This window comes from Equus przewalskii, chromosome 16, assembly GCF_037783145.1.
Source record: "Equus przewalskii isolate Varuska chromosome 16, EquPr2, whole genome shotgun sequence".
NCBI classification, from domain to species: domain Eukaryota; kingdom Metazoa; phylum Chordata; class Mammalia; order Perissodactyla; family Equidae; genus Equus; species Equus przewalskii.
The window spans coordinates 16,658,257-16,680,331 of NC_091846.1; the positions used below are offsets into that span (position 1 = coordinate 16,658,257).

At 38.4% G+C, this 22,075-nt stretch overlaps 1 long non-coding RNA gene across 1 annotated transcript in view; it reads left to right on the forward strand.

Annotated features, from left to right (window-relative positions):
- LOC139076326 (uncharacterized) overlaps positions 1 to 22,075 on the forward strand; it is a 174,655-nt gene that overhangs the window by 141,027 nt on the left and 11,553 nt on the right. The window contains exon 5 of the long non-coding RNA XR_011527784.1: positions 9,601 to 9,752. This is a non-coding gene — a long non-coding RNA (uncharacterized lncRNA). The remainder of the gene's footprint in view (positions 1 to 9,600; positions 9,753 to 22,075) is intronic.

Here is a 22,075-nt window from a genome sequence, read left to right on the forward strand (position 1 = left end):
CAGTTAAGCACTTGAACATTCAACAGGCTTTTTTTTTTTTTTTTTTTTTTTTTTGCAGAAAGTCCAATCTTTCTCTCACAGGTCATCCATCTCTTCCCTTTCCTTAAATTGTCTAAGTACCACCGGTACTCACTCAGTTACACTTGCATTTACTTGCTCCAGTCATGTTTTCAATAGCAAAGGGAAACAAGAGAACTGGAATGTCTCATCAGTCCACTGGCATTTTTAACCAGTTCTTGCCAAAGCAAGTAATTTTGAACACTGGCGGTACATAATATAATGATTCTTCCCCTGCACAAGTGAAACACTGGCTATTTCAGATTAATACTGAGCTCCAAGATTTTCACTTGTTTATTCCACACTTATCGGCTGAAATTCTTCTCAAAGCGCTACCATTCATCAGGCAGATGAGTCTGGAGAAGGTTACAAATTTGGTTGCATGCTGGCTCCAGACAAGCCCTCCTGATAGGATTTGTGTTCAACTCAGGTCAGAAGGTCTCTTTTTTGGTTGTAGAGGGGCCAGATGCAACCACTTATCCTTCACCTTAAAAGGGATGTATTGAAATATCTCATACCACTGGACCTCTAGGAATTTCACTGAAGTAGAAACCCCCTGAATTTTTGTTGAATTTATTTGCTAGCCTCTGACGAGCAAATGCCTAGAGCAGTTGCTACTTCTAGCTCACTAGGTTCAGTCAGTATAATGTCATCAATCTAATGGTCCAGTGTGATATTCTGTGGAAGGGAAAGGTGATTAAGATCCCTGAGAACTAGATTATGACATAAGGCTAGAAAGTTTATATATCCCTGAGGTAGGACAGTGAAGATATACTGCTGGCTGCACCAGCTGAAAGCAGACTGATTCTGGTGATCTTTATTGAGGTGGATAGAGAAAAAAAGCATTTGCTCAATCAATGGCTTATATCAGGTACCAGGGGATGAGTTAACTTGCTCAAGCAATAAGACTACATCTGGCACAAGAGCTACAAAACCAGTCACAGGCTGGTTAAGCTTGTGAAAGTCCATCACCATTTTTTCTACAGCAAATAGGAGAGCAACTCGTAACACTATCACTGGGTGATGGGGAGGAAGAAATGATCCAGAAACTCCATATCATTGAGCAAATTATTCAAGAATATCAGACTGATCTTATTTAAGAGTTTGCCATCAGAACAAGTCCTTAAGTGTCTCACACCCCTCTTTATCCAGTTACCAATAGTAATGCAAACTTCTTGGGTTATTTGTAATACCTTTACTACAATATTCACATGGCTATTAAGAGATGGGTATTTCTTAAACTGATCCAATCACCATACCTAGTCATCCATGCAACCTCATATGTGGAAACAGCAAGCTTGTTTTACATCCTCTCTACCTGACTTTCTTCTCCAGATATTTCTTGTATTCTCCATCAATTCAGAAAAGACTACCCAGCTTACTCTACCTGAAGAGATCCACCCCACAAGTCACCTTCTATTTTGCCACATTGTTTATTTCAATGCATGTCACTGTTTCTACTTACATATTTATTACTTACTTGTTTTCCCATTTCTTTATTTCCTGAAACTGATTGTAATATGAGCTCAATAAGGCCAGACACTTGTCCTGTCTTATTTACCCCTGTAAGATACTTTTCAAAGGGTCAAACAGATCTATGGATCCAAGAATTCAGATATTTCTTGAGCATATGGATGAATGAATGAATGAAGACCCTAAATAGTCAATCCATTGGTATGTTGTCTTTATAGGTGTATAGATTTGAGAGAGAAACTTTTTTGAGCTATGTGAGTTCCATCAGTTTTTTGCCATTCTTGTAGTTTAAAGTAGAAATAAAGAATTTTTTTAAACATTATGAAGTCTTTGTAATTAATAAAGACAAGTATTCACAGGTGGTGTTTTAGTCATTGTTCCCACTGGCAGCTGGAACTTTGGAAGAGAAAGAAGTATATGGGAATAAAAACATTGGGTATGAAAATGGAATTTTAAAAATGTACATTTCCAAATTATGACTCAAGATACCAGACTGATTCATTTTATCTCTTGCCAATAAGCTATGTCATTTGTATGGGAAAAGTATTATTCCAGAGATAGATGGCTTGATAATGAGGGATTTAAACTGAATTTGTAGACAGATGGAAAGAAGTTACTCAGGGTAAACACATTAGTCTAGTCTCTATGCAAATAGTCAGTTTAACATGGTAAGAAAAATGGAGGAGATGGTCAGAGATTCACCCATGAAAACAATATTACTTGATATTAACTGAGCACAGATATGCAACTTAAATTCTAAATACTCACCTACTTAGAGGAAGAAAATGGATAATACACAAAATAGAGATTACATCACAGCATTGCTCATAGTAATGCTCACTCCTCTAGAAATTAACAAATTTAGATAAGTTTAGACTGGGTGTTAGAATGTGGAAAGGAGAGAAATGCACTACTACACAGAAACAGACTTGTTAATAAAGGACAGGAAGAGAACTAAGTCTTGGTCAAAAAACAGAGACGTATGGAAAAATTAATAAACCTAAAAGTGAAATCATCGTAGGGAGACTGTGGATGAGAATAAAATAAAAACGGAAACAAGGGATAGGTTAAGGGACTACCCTGCACAGCCAGATGGAAGAAATGGTGTCTTCAAAATATCAGAACTTTTGACAAAATCTGTAGTAAGTCTGCAGATTAAAAATTGATATTGTTTCAGTGTTAATTTCTTGATTTTTTATTGCAGTTTTGTAAGAGAACGTACTTGTTTTGGGGAAATACACACTGAAGTATAAAGTGGCAAAGGGGCATCAGGTCTGCAACTTACTCTGAAACTGTTAAGAAAACAAATCAGTATTTTTCCGGAGAGAAACATAAATATGGCTATATTGGATTTTTTAATATTATAGATGCAACTTTTCTGTCTTAAATTATGTCAAAATTTTAAAAAAATTAAAATAGGACACAAAATGAGAGATGGAAAAACTGTGTTCATATTTTAGATTATGACTTACTAGCATTGTGATTGTGAACAAACTCACCTCTTTGAAACTCAACTACCAAATGAATTTCAGACCTGTTTCTTCATTCATTGTGATCATCAAATGAAATTGTACTGTGCTTTGTAAATGACAAAGAATAATGTTAACAACATTGGCTGTTATCATAATAAGAGTCTGATGAAACTTATAGTAGACCCAAGATATAGTAGCTTTGGGAAATCTTAACTCCTTAGGTATCTGCTAGAAGTTTTTCAGCTAAAAGAAGTTTTGACTTGTATGGTAACAGTTTAATCCCTCCAAGAATAGAATAAATGACTAGGGGAAACTAATTCTGAATCAAATGGGTAAAATTTGTAAAAAAAAGTTACAATAACACTTGTAAGATGGAAAAAGAAACACCTAAGTATTTAATATGGGAGAGGTAAAGAATGGGATCGTGTAAACTTGAAAAGCATACTTTGAAAGGACAAAACTTACAAAATAGTTTAAATTTTGCAACATAGAGTAAGATTATGGAAAGGAGGTATACCAATCAATGCGTACTCCATAGCCCTGTCTGTGCAATCTCAAATCACCTAGAGAAGGAAGAGTGATACAAAGGAATAGTGATATAAAAATCTTCTGGCAAAGGGAAATATAGTCAATAGTATTGCAATAACTTTGTATGATGACAGACGGTTACTAGACTTATTGTGGTGATCATTTCGTAATGTATATAAATGTGAATCACTATGTTGTACATTTGAAAATAACATTATCTTGTATGTCAACTAAGAAAAAGAAAACAATCCACAAGAATTTACTAAATAAACAAATAAATAAATAAATAATCTGCTGGCATCAAGAAATACATTTACGTAGAAGATCTCATATAGTAGCACCTACTACAAGCCAGGAAATATGTTAGGAGCAGAACTCAATGGCGAAGAAGGAGGATCATTGCCCTTGCAGAGCTTGCACTCCTGCCATCATCTCACAGACACCCATTAACTTCTATATGCTTTTATTTCCAGATTTAATAGAAAGCTTCGCAAGTCTTAATTTCTCCATGTGTCAAAACCCATATAATTTTAGATCATAAAGAATGAAACTTAATGTGTGCAGATTTAAAAAATCAAGTAGGAGAAAAAATGTAGACTGTGACAAAATAATCTTGGTGTATAATACGCTTATGACATAACCTCACTCAAGTGGGTGAGGAAAAATGTTATGATCTAAGTAACTTTGGAAATGACTGGAAGCTATAAAAGTAAAGCAAAAAGAAATGTATATAAGCACTTTAATTGATAAAATTATTTCTCACAAGGGTGAGGGTTAACGGTTATGGATGGTGGGTGGAAGAGACACATACTGTTGGAATGGGAGGTTAGAGATGAGCAAGGAGGGAGATGAAACAATTGGTACTGGATTAGAGTTGGAGACGTCAGAATGAACTCTTATTCAATTTAATATAGATAGAAATATTTATAGACATCGGGTACACACGGGTTTCATGCATGCTTATATTTCTTAGCTTTGTCTGCTAAGGCGGCCTGGAACAATGACACTCCAATAGCAATGAGTACACTAGTACCTAGAATTAGTTTCTAATAACATGCTTCAATAAAAAGAACCAGAGTTCCTTGGAGAAAGGGCTGATTCTAGGACTGGGGAAAGGAATACACAAAGAAACCTAGAGCATCTTGTAGTTTTAGAAGGAAGGAGGTATACAAAAAGTAAAGTGAGGAGGTATGTCCAAGGGACACAGGATCCAACTGAAAGGGCTCCCAATGGCCAAAGTTGGAAAAAATTGAGGAAAAAAAAGTAAATAACAAAGTATTGGATTATAACCCAGAGTGTAAAATAAATATCCATGAGTCCACACTAATATAAATAAATTATTGAGTAAATAAAGAAATGATGGAGAATAGACAAGTCTTTTGTACAGAATAATTCCAAATAATTATGTAGATACTTCCCCTGCTGACGAAGTGGAGCATACTCCCCACCTCCTAAATGTGGCCTACACTTAGTGACTTGCTTCCAAAGAACACAGAATGAAAATGAGATGGGAAGGGAGGTGAACAATGTTACAGTGTAGAAACCTGATGATCAAGGTTAACTTCATCAGTGATAAGTCATGTTGATAGTGTGTAGCCTTGATATGATGTCTTGAGAACAATACGTCACTTTTGTGGTCTTCCTCCCTGAAAACCCATCACCCCAGTCTATGTCACAGCCCAGAGTAGCTTAAGGATGCAGAAGACTAAATGCGATGTGGTAACTAGGATAAGATCCTGGAACAGAAAAAGACATTAGGAAAAACTAATGAAATCTTAATAAAGTGTGAAGTTTAGTTAATAATAATGTGTCAGTATTGGTTGTAGTTATGACAAATGTACTATAGTAAGATAAGATGTTACTAATTAGGGAAACTAGATTCAGAGTATATAGGAACTCTCAGTACTATTTTTGCAACTTTTTGGTAAATCTAAAGTTATTGTAAATAAAACATTATTTAAATACAAAAATATCACACAGGCATACTAGACTTAAAAAACAAAAGTAGCTTCTCAGATTCCACAAGGTGATTGTCTTAAAAAGGACTTAAAACTTAATGAACCTGATGTATATGGACAAAAAAATAACAGCAACTCTTTGTGGTTAATGGCATAATGATGATGGTTAATACTGAAGGCTTTGGTTCATTATCCATAATGTTTGCACACAACTGTGTCTGTGTGTGTGTGTACCTGTACATTAGCAAAATAGCTAAGATCAGATTCTCAATGGTGTTTCTTAAGTATGAGAAAGGGTTGGTGGGATTGGATAATTTTTAAGCTTTCTTACATCGCAATGATTTTCTGATCCTGATCCTGAGAGCTGTGAGGTAATCTTGTGATCCTTAGATGTTATTATCTCTTGCTATAGAATTCTCACAAATCAGGTAGTTTAGATTCCAGAAGCTAAAATCCAATACAACAATACTATGCAATGCTGAACAAATAAAGTGTTAGATACAGTACATAATCATCCAAGAGGGTTGTATTTCAGACTTGGTTTTACCACTTATGAACCACATGTACACTGGTCAAAATAGCCTTTTAAAATGGGGATAATCAATTCTATACCGTTATGGCAAACCACATTAAGAAAGGTGTTAAATGTTATTCATATACAAGATATTATTGTTGTGCTGGCAAGGATATTCTGTGCTGTCATGTTTTCAGAAGTTGGAGTATTGATCCTGTAAAAGGAAATTATATTTTAAATAATGAAGTGTTGTATTTGGGGTTATCCTAAACAAAATGCTAATAGAATGCTGACAGAAATTCTCTTTTAAAATATCCAAAAATGATAAAACTAACACCATAAAGTAAGAGCACATACAATGCCAGAAATAGAGAAGAAAGAAAGGTTATATACAATATTAATCTTATCATTTCAGATGGAAGATTAGGCAATGTTTTCTCAGGCTCCTAGTAATGTATAAATTTTTCTCTTTTAAAATCATTTTTCCTTAGGGTAATTATTTCATTAAGCTCTATAAATGGCATATAAAAGCCCTGTGTTTCTAAAACAGTGTCAAGACAATTTTATACACTAAAATTTCCTTAAGCTTTCTAGATTACCTAAAAGAATAACAACAATATTGTCTTCCTAATGTTTCAACTTAAATTATTACCTCCAACAGAGGCTAGGCCTGGCTTCCTCCTCCCAAGTGATGGAGGTGGCGGTTATGATTAAGCCTGTACAACTATAATAGGTTCTTTACTGCCCTTTCCCACTGTCTGCTAATACTTTCCCAAAGCTATTTCTTTGTTATTTTCCCATTAGCGCTTCTATTTCATGCTTAATGAGGACCTTTGGTGTAATTAGTGCATAAATCAGATAGGATCACACACCTGTCCTTGTGTTTTTCTCCCTTTTCTGGATACTGAAGAAAGAAAATGAGATCAAATTCCTTCTCTCTCAAAGCCAAATCAAAGGCTCTATGGACTTTATAAAATTACATCAGTTTGACAAAGAAGTTTATCAAACATATAAGCTAATCCTACAAATTTATGAAAAATGTAGAAATATTCCCATGGCATTCTCTAAAAGAAAAATTGCACTAGCCAGAGTTAAACAGGCAAAGAATACTTTATTCAAGACTATTGTACTACAGAGAGATTAAATTCAACTTAACTGAAACAAAAGGAAGGAAAGATTTTAGGTCTCAGGATGAGTGGTAAATACTGGAAATAGTGGAAAAATACTGGAAGACATTAGGGATGCAGTTTGTTAATGTAATTAGGCCATCTGTGTTTGCTAATTAGCACTGGTGCTTATGGAATTTAGGCTTCTACCCTCCCACAAAGACTGGGAGATAGGGGTGCTATTTTCTTGATGATTACATTTCAAAGAGATGGCTTCCAGGTCTTTAAGAAAGACATTTCTGGGTTGTAAAACTGGCCAGAAGCTGAGAGAATGTTTACATCTCAAAAGAGCAGAGAAAGAATTTGTAATTGTAAGATTCCAAAAGAAATACCCTAAGGAAAGGGAAGTCTGGGGGGGCCTATAGTCCTGAAGAATCTGTCTGAAGTTTAGTCAAGCTGAGGGGGTTGCTAAGGTTAGCTGTCTTTGTTAGTTCTAGTTTAATTCTACCCTATATTTTAGTATGGGGGAAGGAAGAAGAGAAAATACCCATAGAGAGTGTGTTCCTTACAAATATGAAGGAATGGAGTTGTTTTTCATCTTCCTGAAGGTAGGCTATTTGACTACAGGAGTGGCCCTAAGACAGTGTTGTGAGCCACAGCAGGAAAATCACTTGGACTACTTGTTTTTTTAAAAAATAAGGATTCACAAGTGACAAACTACACTTTACAAATTACACTTTAGTACCACTGAATCAGTGATTCTGAGGGAACTGATTGGTACTTTATATTTTTAAAAAGCTACACTGGTGTTTCTGATTTATCACCAAGATGAGAGCTACTGTACTATTGTTACTGAATCAAAAGTGAGTTTGCCTCCTGGCAAGTTAAAATCAGACTCTTGACCAGAAGTAGTTGTTACACAAAGTAGAACTTATTTGCAGTAAATCGGAGGCCACATGGAATCATTTCTGAAGTCATGGCTGTCCCCGAACACAGGAAAGCAGAGGGCTTTTATTTTGGATGGGAATAAATATTGAAAGGGAAAGGTGGGTATTCGCTTGCACAGGCTCAGTTGGAAAACATGCTTCCACATTCACTGCAGATAATGGTAATAAGAATTTAGCTCCTCCCAGAGAGGAGATTTTAGCATTAAAAATGAGGCCAAGGTCATAGGCATAGCTCTAGTGGTGGGGCTTGGTGATTACATCTCTTAAATAGTTAAATGCTTACAAAACCTCCTTTGATTTTCTTGGGGCAGTTAGTTAGTGACATTGTCACTTCTGAACCTCTCATTCTAATAAAAGGGAACAGGAGAGAAATTAGATACCACTAGCTATTACAATGGCAGATCATACCAAGTTTTGGAGAGGATGTGGAACAACTGGAACTGGTAAAACTGCAGGCGAGAATGAAAAATAGTACAACTACTTTAAAAACAGTTTGAGAGCCTTTTGTTTCACCACTTTTAGGTATTTATTCATGAGAAATGAAAGCATGTACCCATAGAAAGGAAAGCATGAACCTGCATGTTCATAGTGTAACCATAAGACCAGAACAGAATTTCTCTCCCCAAAATATGCCTCTTTGGCATGAGAATTATTTTAGGCTGATTATTTTTAAGAAAGAGTAGACACAGGGAAAAGCTCTGAAAACCCAGTAGAAGTTACCCATTTGTAAGGGAATTTTACATTTATAAGAGAAACCTCTCTTTGTAAGGGTGCCTTCTTCTCTGTGCCAGGAAGAAGACAATGACTAAATCTCTAGAAACTCTTATCAATAGAGAAGACAATGACCTAAATCTACACAACTTTACCCTTGTTTAGTGTGCTGACCTCATCCTAACAAGAGAATGTGAAAGCTACATTTCAGGGGTAGTGAGCCAGATAGGAGTAGGTACAGAAGAGAAAATTTTGAGCTGCCAATTGAAACTCATCCTGCCAATGTTTCCACATACAAGCTTGCCCTCCTTGATCTCTTAAATGTTACCCTATACCTTGCATTGGGGAGACAGAGGTAAGAGTCTTTCCTTCTGTCTCCTTGTCAATCAACTGTGTAGTAAACTTTTGTGAGGGATCAGAATTGGCCACCCCAAAATGTGTCTCTTTGGTTAAGGACAAAAGACTCTGAAGGAAACTTTGATCTTCTCTCTAACTGCCTGAAAGAATTTAAGATATAAGGCCTGTCTATCACTATAGATAACTCTGGGTATTGGTAGACTGTGAGGATCCATGCTAAATCCATTGTCATCAAAGTTCTGTCTACCAAACATTTGCTTTTCTTTCTCCATATGAATTGCCTTACCCCCCTTTGAAGTCCCAAACCACCACCCCCAACATCCTCCTTCATCTTTAGCTGAAGATGATATTTAAATTGGCAGCTTTGGCCATTTTGGTGAGTTACTCAGCTTTCTTGGGTTTCTCCCATGTATATATGTTGTAAAGCTTTGTTTGATTTTCTCATGTTTTTCTGTCTTCTGTCAATTTAATTTTTAGACCACCCAGAAGGACCTAGAAGGTAGAGGAATTGTCTTCCTCCCCTACAGTTTGATGACTTGCTTGGGATAAAACTTCACTGCATGGATGCTGCTCACTCTTGGACTACCGCAGCTGAGAGATCTTGGACCCCTGAAAAGAGCTGGCAGGAGGTAAGAGTTCTTACCACATCAGTCTCCTAGATCTCTGCCTACAGGGTCCAGTGGAAGTGAGAGTGGTGAGTTTTGCTTCCTTTTCTAAATTTTGATTAGCAGGAGAAAATATTGCTGAAGTTAGCTTCTTTGACACTAGGAAATTTGGTTTGTATACTCCTTGGTTGATTGGTCCTTTTCCTCCCAGAGATGGTCACTATTTTTCCTTGTCTCTGTCTTTTGTGTCATTTGCCATAAGAAGGAAAGACCATAAGGCAAGACACAGTCATTTCTACAAGCCTGTTGTTTGGGATGGTCCTGAAGTAAACTTTGCCATGGGTTATGAGGTTTTTCTTTTGTCTTGAGAGCTTGACTTTGTGACCTCTTTGGTCTCTGCCATCCGGAGGATGCACATATTGGTATACATCTTGGTGGCCAGTGGAATAGACTGGGGTTCCAAGACATACTGTCTTTGTCCAGCTGTGTCAGCTCTCAGGGGAGTTTGTCATAACGGGTCCCAACTGCCTTCATTAGGTGCCTTTGTCATTTCAACTTTCATTGCTTGTTAGTGTGCTCTGCCTATGCAAAGAAGGTCTTTGCTTTCTTACACTATTTTTGGGAGTGAACTTTCTGGATCTTGTGGTGGCTGCTTATTTTGTACTCGCTTATGAGGATTCCTCCTGCATCTATGGTTAAGCTATAAAAGGCTTGTTAATTTGAGCACTGTTAAAATTCTACTCATGCCATTTTGTACAGCTCCTTGGAGTATCTCTCTACTTGCTAGATTTGGTGGCAGCAGCAGGATTCAAAGCGAACTTCCGGCAGCATTTGAGGACATTGAGAAACACAGTTGGCCAGGGGGAGGAATTCCAAGATGGCGCCGTGAGTAGTCCTCTTTGTCTCTCGCCCTTCGAGTCTACAATTATTTGGACACTTATCGCTTGACAAAGGATATCCAGACAGCATCTCAGGACGTCTGAGACACCCACGCGACTATACATCGGAAGGCGGACGGACTTTCCTCCGGGAGGATGTGGAAATAGGTGAAAACTCTCCGACCCCGACGGGCAGCCTAGTACCCGCAAGCGGCTTTCTTCCAACGGACGCCCCCAGAGGATCCACACACATCTAGGGCAGGAGCAAGAACACAACAGAGGAGCGACGGTGGAAACAGGTGACCAGAACCCTACTTAAACCCCCCGCAATTACTCCTAAACGCAGAGGGAAACTTTGGAGTTGCACACCTGAGCCCGCGGGGAGAGTCTCTCCCCGCCATTGGCGGGGAGACCCGGCCTGGTGCTCGGGGCGCCCGGAGGGTCCCAGAGAGAGACACGGAGGGCACGGAGGTCTCCCAGCTGCCGTTGCCCGCCCCGTGGGACTAGGGATTGCCGGAGATCTCGGAGAGGACCGGGGCGGGGGAACTTTCAAAGGCCGGATCGGCGACCCGGAGGGGAAGTGCCGGAGCTCCCCCAGGCAGCAGACAAAACTCTCTGTCTGCCGGTAGCAGAGGGGCCACGCTGAGCACTCAGGGCTCCCGGCAGAGGCTCGGACAGAAGCCCAGAGGGCGGGGCGTCCCCCAGCTGCCGTTGCCAGCCCCGTGGGACTAGGGATTGCCGGAGATCTCGGAGAGGACCGGGGCGGGGGAACTTTCAAAGGCGGGTCCGGCGACCCGGAGGGGAAGCTCCGGAGCTCCGCCAGGCAGCAGACAAAACTCTCTGTCTGCCGGTAGCAGAGGGGCCACGCCCAGCATTCAGGGCTCCCGGCAGAGGCTCGGACAGAAGCCCAGAGGGCGGGGCGTCCCCCAGCTGCCGTTGCCCGCCCCGTGGGACTAGGGATTGCCGGAGATCTCGGAGAGGACCAGGGCGGGGGAACTTTCAAAGGCGGGTCCGGCGACCCGGAGGGGAAGCGCCGGAGCTCCGCCAGGCAGCAGACAAAACTCTCTGTCTGCCGGTAGCAGAGGGGCCACGCCCAGCATTCAGGGCTCCCGGCAGAGGCTCGGACAGAAGCCCAGAGGGCGGGGCGTCCCCCAGCTGCCGTTGCCCGCCCCGTGGGACTAGGGATTGCCGGAGATCTCGGAGAGGACCGGGGCGGGGGAACTTTCAAAGGCGGGTCCGGCAACCCGGAGGGGAAGCGCCGGAGCTCCGCCAGGCAGCAGACAAAACTCTCTGTCTGCCGGTAGCAGAGGGGCCACGCTGAGCATTCAGAGCTCCCGGCAGAGGCCCAGAGAGAAGCCCAGAGGGCGGGGCGACCCCCAGCTGCTGTTGCCCACCCGGTGAGGCTAGGGATTGCCGGAGATCTCGGAGAGGACTGGGGCTGGAGAGAGTTCCAGAGACCCAGCTTAGTAGCCTAGGGGGAAACCCTACAGGCTCACAGAAGCCTTAGGGAAAGCCTCCGCACAGCACCAGTAGAAGGCACCCAGCCGCCAGCCACAAGGCTGGAAGACCCCAGGGCAAAAGCAGCATAGCTAGGTGTACTAACCACAGACTGTAGAAGATGCCAATAGCTCTCCTGCGACCCATAGAGGACAAGTGAGATTTGGTGGGTGCCGACAGCAACCGAGCGACAAATAAAAGTGATCCCACCCCTGGCCGCTGGAAAAGCCCATAACACCGTTGCAGACCCCAAGGAGAGAGCGCATCTAGGTGGGCAACAACAGTAGGCACCTGCAGCCTGAAGCCCCCCGTGACGGCCCCCACGGCAGAGGAGGGAATCCAAAGGGCCACTGTGGCTACGAAGAGGGGCCCAGGCCCAGTTAGCAACTACGGACAGGGTTCCTGGTTGGTGAAGTATAAACAGCTGCTCCCCCCACTGCAGCAGCTGAAACAAGTGAAAGGAGCAACTAAACTCTATCTCCATGCGGAGGCACAAATCAACATCATCAAGCAATATGAAAAAATACATTAAATCTCCAGAACAGAAAGAAAGTAACAAATACACAGAAAACAATCCCAAAGAAAATGAGATATATAACCTAAATGATGATGACTTCAAAACAGCCATCATTAAAATACTCACTGAGTTAAGAGAGAATTCTGACCGACAACTCAACGAGTTCAGGAGCTATGTCACAAAAGAGTTTGATACGATAAAGAAGAACCAAACAGAAATACTGGAAATGAAGAACACAATAGAGGAGATTAAGAAAAATCTAGATGCTCTGAACAGTAGGGCCGATAATATGGAGGAAAGAATTAGCAATTTGGAAGATGGCAATATAGAATTGTTGCAGGCAGAGGAGGAGAGAGAAGCAAGACTTAAAAGAAATGAAGAAACTCTCCGAGAATTATCAGACACAATTAGGAGATGCAACGTAAGGATTATAGGTATACCAGAGGGAGAAGAGAAGGAGAAAGGGGCAGAAAACCTATTCAAAGAAATAATGGCTGAGAACTTCCCAAATCTGGTGAGGGAGATGGATCTTCAGGTGACAGAAGCCAATAGATCTCCAAACTTTATCAATGCAAGAAGACCAACTCCACGGCATATAGTAGTGAAGCTAGCAAAAGTCAACGACAAGGAGAAAATATTAAGGACAGCCAGGCAAAAGAAACTAACCTACAAAGGAACCCCCATCAGGCTATCAGCAGATTTCTCAGCAGAAACTTTACAGGCTAGAAGAGAGTGGAATGATATATTCAAAAATCTGAAGGACAAAAACCTACAGCCGAGAATTCTCTACCCAGCGAAAATATCCTTCAAATACGATGGAGAAATAAAAACTTTCCCAGATAAACAAAAATTAAGGGAGTTCATTGCCACAAAACCTCCTCTTCAGGAAATCCTCAGGAAAACCCTCATTCCTGAAAAATCCAAAAAAGGAAAGGGGCTACAAAACCAAGAGCAGAGGAGATAAGTAGAAGGACAACAACAGAGAGTAGCAGCTCTACATCAGAACAGATTAAACCATGGGACGAGAAACAAAGGAAACTGAAGAAAACCGGAAAACAAGACACAAAATGGTAGTGGTAGGCCCCCACGTCTCAATAATCACTCTAAATGTAAACGGATTGAATTCCCCAATCAAAAGACACAGAGTGGCAGGATGGATCAAAGAACAAGATCCAACAATATGCTGCCTCCAGGAAACACACCTCAGCCCCAAAGACAAACACAGACTCAGAGTGAAGGGATGGAGAACAATACTCCAAGCTAATAATGAACAAAAGAAAGCAGGTGTCGCTATACTAATATCAGACAAGGTAGATTTCAAAGCAAAACAGATAAAGAAAGACAAAGAGGGACAGTATATAATGATAAAAGGGACTCTCCACCAAGAAGACATAACACTTATAAATATATACGCACCCAACACAGGAGCACCAAAATTTGTAAAGCAACTCTTAATAGAACTAAAAGAAGACATCAACAACAATACAATAATAGTAGGGGACCTCAACACACCATTAACACCAATGGACAGAACATCCAGACAGAAAATCAACAAGGAAATAATAGAATTAAATGAAAAATTAGACCAGATATTAATAGATATATATAGAACACTTCATCCAAAAACAGCAGGTTACACATTCTTCTCAAGTGCACATGGAACATTCTCAAGGATTGACCATATTTTGGGAACCAAAGCAAACATCAATAAATACAAGAGAGTTGAAATAATATCAAGCATCTTTTCTGATCATAACGCTATTAAACTAGAAATCAACTACAAGAAAAAAGCAGAGAAAGGTGCAAAAATGTGGAGACTAAACAACACGCTTCTCAACAAACAATGGATCATTGAAGAAATTAAAGAAGAAATCAAATATTATCTGGAGACAAATGAAAATGAGAACACGACATACCAAATCATTTGGGATGCAGCAAAAGCAGTCCTAAGAGGGAAATTCATCGCAATACAGGCTCACCTCACTAAACAAGAAAAAGCTCACGTAAGCAACCTCAAACGACACCTAACAGAACTAGAAAAAGAAGAACAAACAAGGCCCAGAGTCAGTAGAAGGAGGGAAATAATAAAAATAAGAGCAGAAATAAACGATATTGAAACAAAAAAGACAATAGAAAGGATCAACGAAACAAAGAGTTGGTTCTTCGAAAGAATTAACAAAATTGACAAACCCCTAGCCAGACTCACCAAGAAAAGAAGAGAGAAATCGCAAATTAATAAAATCAGGAATGACAGAGGAGAAATCACAACAGATACCAATGAAATACAAGAGATCATAAGAGAATACTATGAAAAACTATATGCCAACAAATTGAACAACCTGGAAGAAATGGACAAATTCCTAGACTCCTACAATCTCCCCAAACTGAATCAGGAAGAAATGGAGAATCTGAATAGACCAATCACAAGTAAGGAAATAGAAACGGTAATCAAAAACCTCCCCAAAAACAAGAGTCCAGGACCAGACGGCTTCTCTGGAGAATTCTACCAAACATTCAAAGAAGACTTAATACCTATTCTCCTCAAACTGTTCCAGAAAATTGAGAAAGATGGAGAACTCCCTAACACATTCTATGAAGCCAACATCACTCTGATCCCCAAACCTGACAAGGACAACACAAAGAAGGAGAACTACAGGCCGATATCACTGATGAACATAGATGCAAAAATCCTCAACAAAATTTTGGCAAACCGATTACAGCAATACATCAAAAAGATTATACACCATGATCAAGTGGGATTTATACCAGGGACACAGGGATGGTTCAACATCCGCAAGTCAATCAACGTGATACACTACATTAACAAAATGAAAACCAAAAACCACATGATCATCTCAATAGATGCAGAGAAAGCATTCGACAAGATCCAACACCCATTTATGATAAAAACCCTCAGTAAAATGGGTATAGATGGAAAGTACCTCAACATAATAAAGGCCATATATGATAGACCCACAGCCAACATCATACTCAATGGACAAAAGCTGAAAGCCATCCCTCTGAGGACAGGAACAAGACAAGGGTGCCCACTTTCACCACTCCTATTCAACATAGTTCTGGAGGTGCTGGCCAGAGCAATTCGGCAGGAAAAAGAAATAAAAGGAATCCAAATAGGTAACGAAGAAGTAAAACTCTCGTTGTTTGCAGACGACATGATCTTATACATAGAAAACCCCAAAGAATCCACAGAAAAACTATTAGAAATAATCAACAACTACAGCAAAGTAGCAGGGTATAAAATTAACGTGCATAAATCAGTAGCATTTCTATACACTAACAATAAACTAACAGAAAAAGAACTCAAGCACTCTATCCCATTCACAATCGCAACGAAAAGAATAAAATACCTTGGGATAAACTTAACCAAGGAAGTGAAGGATCTATACAATGAAAACTACAAGACTCTCTTGAAAGAAATAGGCGATGACATAAAGAGATGGAAAGACATCCCTTGCACATGGATTGGAAGAATAAACATAGTTAAAATGTCCATACTACCTAAAGCAATATACAGATTCAATGCTATCCCAATCAGAATCCCAAGAACATTCTTCACAGAAATTGAACAAACAATCCTAAAATTCATATGGGGCAACAAAAGACCGCGAATTGCTAAAGCAATCCTGAGCAAGAAAAACAAAGCCGGCGGAATCACAATCCCCGATTTCAAAACATACTACAAAGCTACAGTGATCAAAACAGCATGGTACTGGTACAAAAACAGGTCCACAGATCAATGGAACAGAATTGAAAGCCCAGAGATAAAACCACACATCTATGGACAGCTAATCTTCGACAAAGGAGCAGAGGGCCTACAATGGAGAAAAGAAAGTCTCTTCAACAAATGGTGCTGGGAAAACTGGACAGCCACATGCAAAAGATTGAAAATTGACCATTCTTTTTCACCACACACCAAAATAAACTCAAAATGGATCAAAGACCTAAAGATTAGGCCTGAGACAATAAGTCTTTTGGAAGAGAATATAGGCAGTACACTCTTTGACATCAGTTTCAAAAGAATCTTTTCGGACACTGTAACTCCTCAGTTGAGGGAAACAATAGAAAGAATAAACAAATGGGACTTCATCAGACTAAAGAGCTTCTTCAAGGCAAGGGAAAACAGGATTGAAACAAAAAAACAGCTCACTAATTGGGAAAAAATATTTACAAGCCACTTATCCGACAAAGGGTTAATCTCCATAATATACAAAGAACTCACACTACTTAACAACAAAAGAACAAACAACCCGATCAAAAAATGGGCAGAGGACATGAACAGACATTTCTCAAAAGAAGATATGAATATGGCCAATAGACACATGAAAAGATGTTCATCATCGCTAATCATCAGGGAAATGCAAATCAAAACTACACTAAGATATCACCTTACCCCCGTTAGATTGGCAAAAACATCCAAAACCAAGAACGACAAATGTTGGAGAGGTTGTGGAGAAAGAGGAACCCTCATACACTGTTGGTGGGAATGCAAACTGGTACAGCCACTATGGAAAACAGTATGGAGATTTCTCAAAAAGTTAAAAATAGAAATACCCTATGACCCAGCCATCCCATTACTGGGTATCTATCCTAAGAACCTGATATCAGATATCTCAAGAGTCCGTTGCACCCCTATGTTCATTGCAGCATTATTTACAATAGCCAAGACGTGGAACCAGCCTACATGCCCAGAAACTAATGATTGGATAAAGAAGATGTGGTATATATACACAATGGAATACTACTCAGCCATAAAAAAAGACGAAATTGGCCCATTCACAACAATGTGGATGGACCTCGAGGGTATTATGTTAAGCGAAATAAGTCAGTCAGAGAAAGACGAACTCTATATGACTCCACTCATAGGTGGAAATTAGTATATTGAGAAGGAGATCTGATTGGTGGTTACCAGGGAAAAGGGGGGGTGGGGGGAGGGTACGGAGGGGGAAGTGGTGTACCCACAACATGACTAACAAAAATGTACAACTGAAATCTCACAAGGTTGTAATCTATCATAACATTAATAAAAAAAAAAAAAAAAAAATTCTACTCATCAATGTGGCCAGACAATGGATCATTTAAATTGGAAAAACTTCTAAATTGGAAACAAAAATTTTGAGAGCACTTGTTGTAATTGTTTTATTGGTACTTATGAAAAGACCAAATTAAAAAGGAAATACAAAAGAAAATGACTAAAAGTATAAATGTTGAGGGGCTGGTCCTGTAGCGTTTTGGTTAAGTTTGCATGCTCTGCTTCAGTGGCCCAGGGTTCGCAGGTTGGATCCTGGGCATGGACCTACATACCACTCAGCAAGCCATGCTGTGGCAGCATCCTATATACAAAAAATAGAGTAAGATTGGCACAGATGTTAGCTCAGCAACAATCTTCCTCAAGCAAAAAGCAGATTGGCAACAGATGTTAGCTTAGGGCCAAACTTCCTCACATACAATAAAAGTATAAATGTTGATGAGATTATAAAGGTTAGAATAGTTGAACTAATTTTATATAAAGAGGTTATATCAACTTTGCCTGAGTATGTTTTAAAGATATCTGACTGGGAATGCTGCCCTTATCCAAAATCATAATGCCAAGACCTATTGATAAAGTCCTAACAAATCTATGATTAGAAGTATAAGAGTTGATGAAATTAAGTGGTTACATCTCTTTTACATGATTGTATCATAGATTGTATTGTGGGGATAGTCATTGTGTCTCACTTGGCAAAAGGAACATTTCTCCTGTCTGATTATAAGACAGCATATAAATCCGTCCTTCAGACAATGTTAATTAAACATGCTAAAGGGAAGTCAATAGGGTTGCCTGAGCCTCCACACTGTATAAAATAAAAACTAGAGGCTAATATCAGGAGCTGAAAAAAGATAACAACCCCCCCCCCGTCAGGTAAATTGGTCTAGGGATAAATTGTACACTTAGAAAGAGGGCCTTTGTTAAACACTATGTGCAGACTTTTAAAGGTGTGGTACATTGTCTTAAACTTTTAAAAAAATAGCTGTGGAATCTTTGCATATCTGTGTCTCTATGTATGTTATATATGTGTGATATTTTATCTCCAGAAGGTATGGCCAAAACTAAGAGCTCTGTTTAGTTGGCCTAAAGTAAGTGTTTACATAACTTATTTCTAAATGTAATAGAAACTAACCCAAATGTCTTTCAGGTTAACGTGATATGTAATAATCTTTGGTAAACAAAAAATTTTTTAAGTTTGTTGGTTTGATTAAAATAGGCATGTCCTGAGAATTATTAGTATTGTATATGAGGCAGACACGCAGCCTAGGTTTACTAGTCAAATAAGCTCATATTAACCCTCTTACAAATTTGTCAACAAAATAATAACCTAGAATGACAGTTAATTTTGTCTCATGAAGTTTTTGTGGATAAAACATAATTATAGGTAGGAAATAATTTACATGTAAGTGAGATAAGACTTTATAGATAAACCTTTAGCTCTATAATTATAGTTTATGGCATGTATATTTAAAATAACTTCCAAAATCTCTTTAGTAACTTGAAACTTTGAAGTTTTGCTTGATTAAATTAAATGATGTAAAGCTCATTGAATAGCTACATTTTATCTAAATAAGAAAATATTAGACATTAATTATTAAATATAGGTTTACCTACTTTTGGCTTCTTATTACAGAGAAACTAAAAAACGTTTGGGTCTATTAGTAAGCATGTCTCATATTTTATTAAAATGTTGTACTATAAAATAACATGCTTCTAGAAATTATAAAAAACATTTATAAATTTGTCAAGCCACAGAATGCTAATGTAAAAGACAATTCAAAACTCCTTACTTCTTAGTTTTCACTAAAAGTTAAGGTTTACAAACATTAAGAATTATAAGAAATATGTGGTAAAAGCTACTAAAAGTTAATAAGGAAAACATCTTTGTATTCAAAGAAAGTAACATGTAAGATGTTTGTTTTCAGTAAAGAGGTATAAAGAATGGAAATATTTTTGTTTTGTTAAGAAAGATAAAGATTTCCTAAAGTACAAGAAAGGAAGAAAGAAGGCATGGGACAAATTCTCAATGTGAAAAGGAAGTTATACAAGGATTGCGAAAGAGGAATTCTGAAAAAAAGAGTTTTGTGCATGGTCAAGTTGGCTAAGATTAAAATAAATTTAATTAAGTAAATAAGTTTTAATATCAAAAGTAAGCTAGTGCAAAGTTAGAATTTGTTTTTTTTCCTCCCTTAAAAGGATAATTTACTTAAACTTTTAGTCTGCTCTTGGTAAAGAGATTATGAAAGGTTTTTTCTTTGAGTAGCCTACAAGAAGCATAGGGATTTTATTTTTTATCAAAATTAATATCCTATATTGTTTTTAGCAGGTCTTTAATCACAGGTGCTAAGGGTTTTCTTACAGCTATTTAATTCTCTGCATTCACCTGAAAATCTTTAATTGTTACCATGGTTAAATAGATAACTAAGCATTGTTTCATAGGGACCTAAGATACTGTGTGTGTCAATGTTATTGATATGTGTTGTAAAAATTATATAACGTTCCTAAAATTCTGATCTGTCCTGGTTATCAGTCATAATTCTAGTTTTATCTTATAGTGTTGTGTGTCACAGAAATAACCATATTTCTTTGTCAATTGCTATTTTTAAGTGTTTTGTCATTTACAGACAGTTTTGTTTTACTCTACTTTTACAAATATTTTCATATTGAGAGATTCATGAAAAGGACTCTGACACTTTCTCTAGGATACAGGCTTCTGATAAACTTTCATATAAAACTGAACTGGGTAAAAATATTACAGAACTCTAACAGAGAAATGATGACTTTATGAAACTGCTAACAGAAGATCAAGATCAAACGTTTATTACATTGGACTAAATAAACTGAGGATGATTATAATTTTTGTGACTTTTCATTTAAAATATTGCTGATTTTCAATGTTTGTTTTTTCCAGATTTAAAAAAACTTCTTTTCCTCTTAAGCTAACTATGACTTATAGCAATTATGCCTTTGTAAGCAGAATTGAAACGTTTATCTTTTTCTCCCTACTTGATCTCTGCAGAATTTGAACACTGTTAGTGAGAGGGTATTGTTATTTTCATGGCAATATAGTTATTTAAGTAAGTTCAGTAAGAATCTGTTCTCCTTATAATAGGACACATTGGAAACATAGGTTATATTACCGAAACTTTAACTGAAATTTCCTATTTGAGAAAAACGTAGACTCAAATTGGACTAGACAGCTTTTGAGGAACAAAGACTGGACTTTATAAAATAAAGCCACCTGAAATATTGGCCTAGTATCTTGTTTCAGGGTTCCCAGAAACCTTAACAGGCGAGTAAAGAAGGTCACTTCTCTGGCAGATGCCTGGAACCTCAGAATATTTGGGGGAACCTCAAAAGGAGAGAGTAATTCACCCAAATGTATAGGTACTACAGGCCTTGTCTCATGACAAGTCCTTGACTTAGCCTGGCCTCGAGAAACCCATAAAGTTCAATCTGAGATTCCTTATAAAATGTTCCATCAAAGTGGATTTAAAAGAGCCTATATGATCAGTTGCTATTCTTGCTACAGTTATGTAAATAATTGGGTCAAATTTATTAAAACTACACTTATTCTGCAAACCAGCTAGTCTTAATTTAGCTATCTGGTAAAATGAGCATAAATTTAGAGAGAAAAATTACATTTCAGTAGAAACTATAATACACATTTGTGGATATTAGATTCTAGCTTTGTTAACTGTCTTTGATGTTTTTCTTCTCTGTCTATAAACTGGACTGAATTCTGAATTCTTCTGGTCTCCTGAAGTATCTGGCTACAAATCTACAAACTAGCATTTACAATTTTTTCTATCATTTTCATTTAGAATCATTGAGAACTGAAATCACCCCTTTTCCTGAAACCCTACAAACTAAAGTTGGATAATTTGATATAAACTTAAGAGAGATCACCACAATAGCATGCCTAATTCTATGTAAGACACTCAAAATGATACCTGAAAACCAGATGACATCATCAGAGACATTTCAAACTGCAAAAGATGCCTAGACCCTAATATCTAGAAATCTTGACTGACTGCCCCCTGGGCTCAGAAACCGGTTTATAATTTGCTCTGACCATTAACCTTGTTTTTCTTTTTGTTTCCACAGAAATGCTTCTTAATAAATACCTGATTGCTTGCTTGCACATTATAAGCTTAACTTGGGACCTCACCTACACCACCACCTCCTGATATGAATTTAACTGGACTAATCTATTACCAGGACTAAGAAACGTGTCCAGGGAGATAGAACAATCTTCCAACTCAGCTTCTTGACTATGAAACTTCTTAAAGTTTCAAGGCAGGACTGGGGGGATCCGAATTGGCCATCCCAATGTGTGTCTATTTAGTTAAGGACAAAAGACTCTGAAAAAACTTTGACCTTTCCCCCACCTGCCTAAAAGAATTTA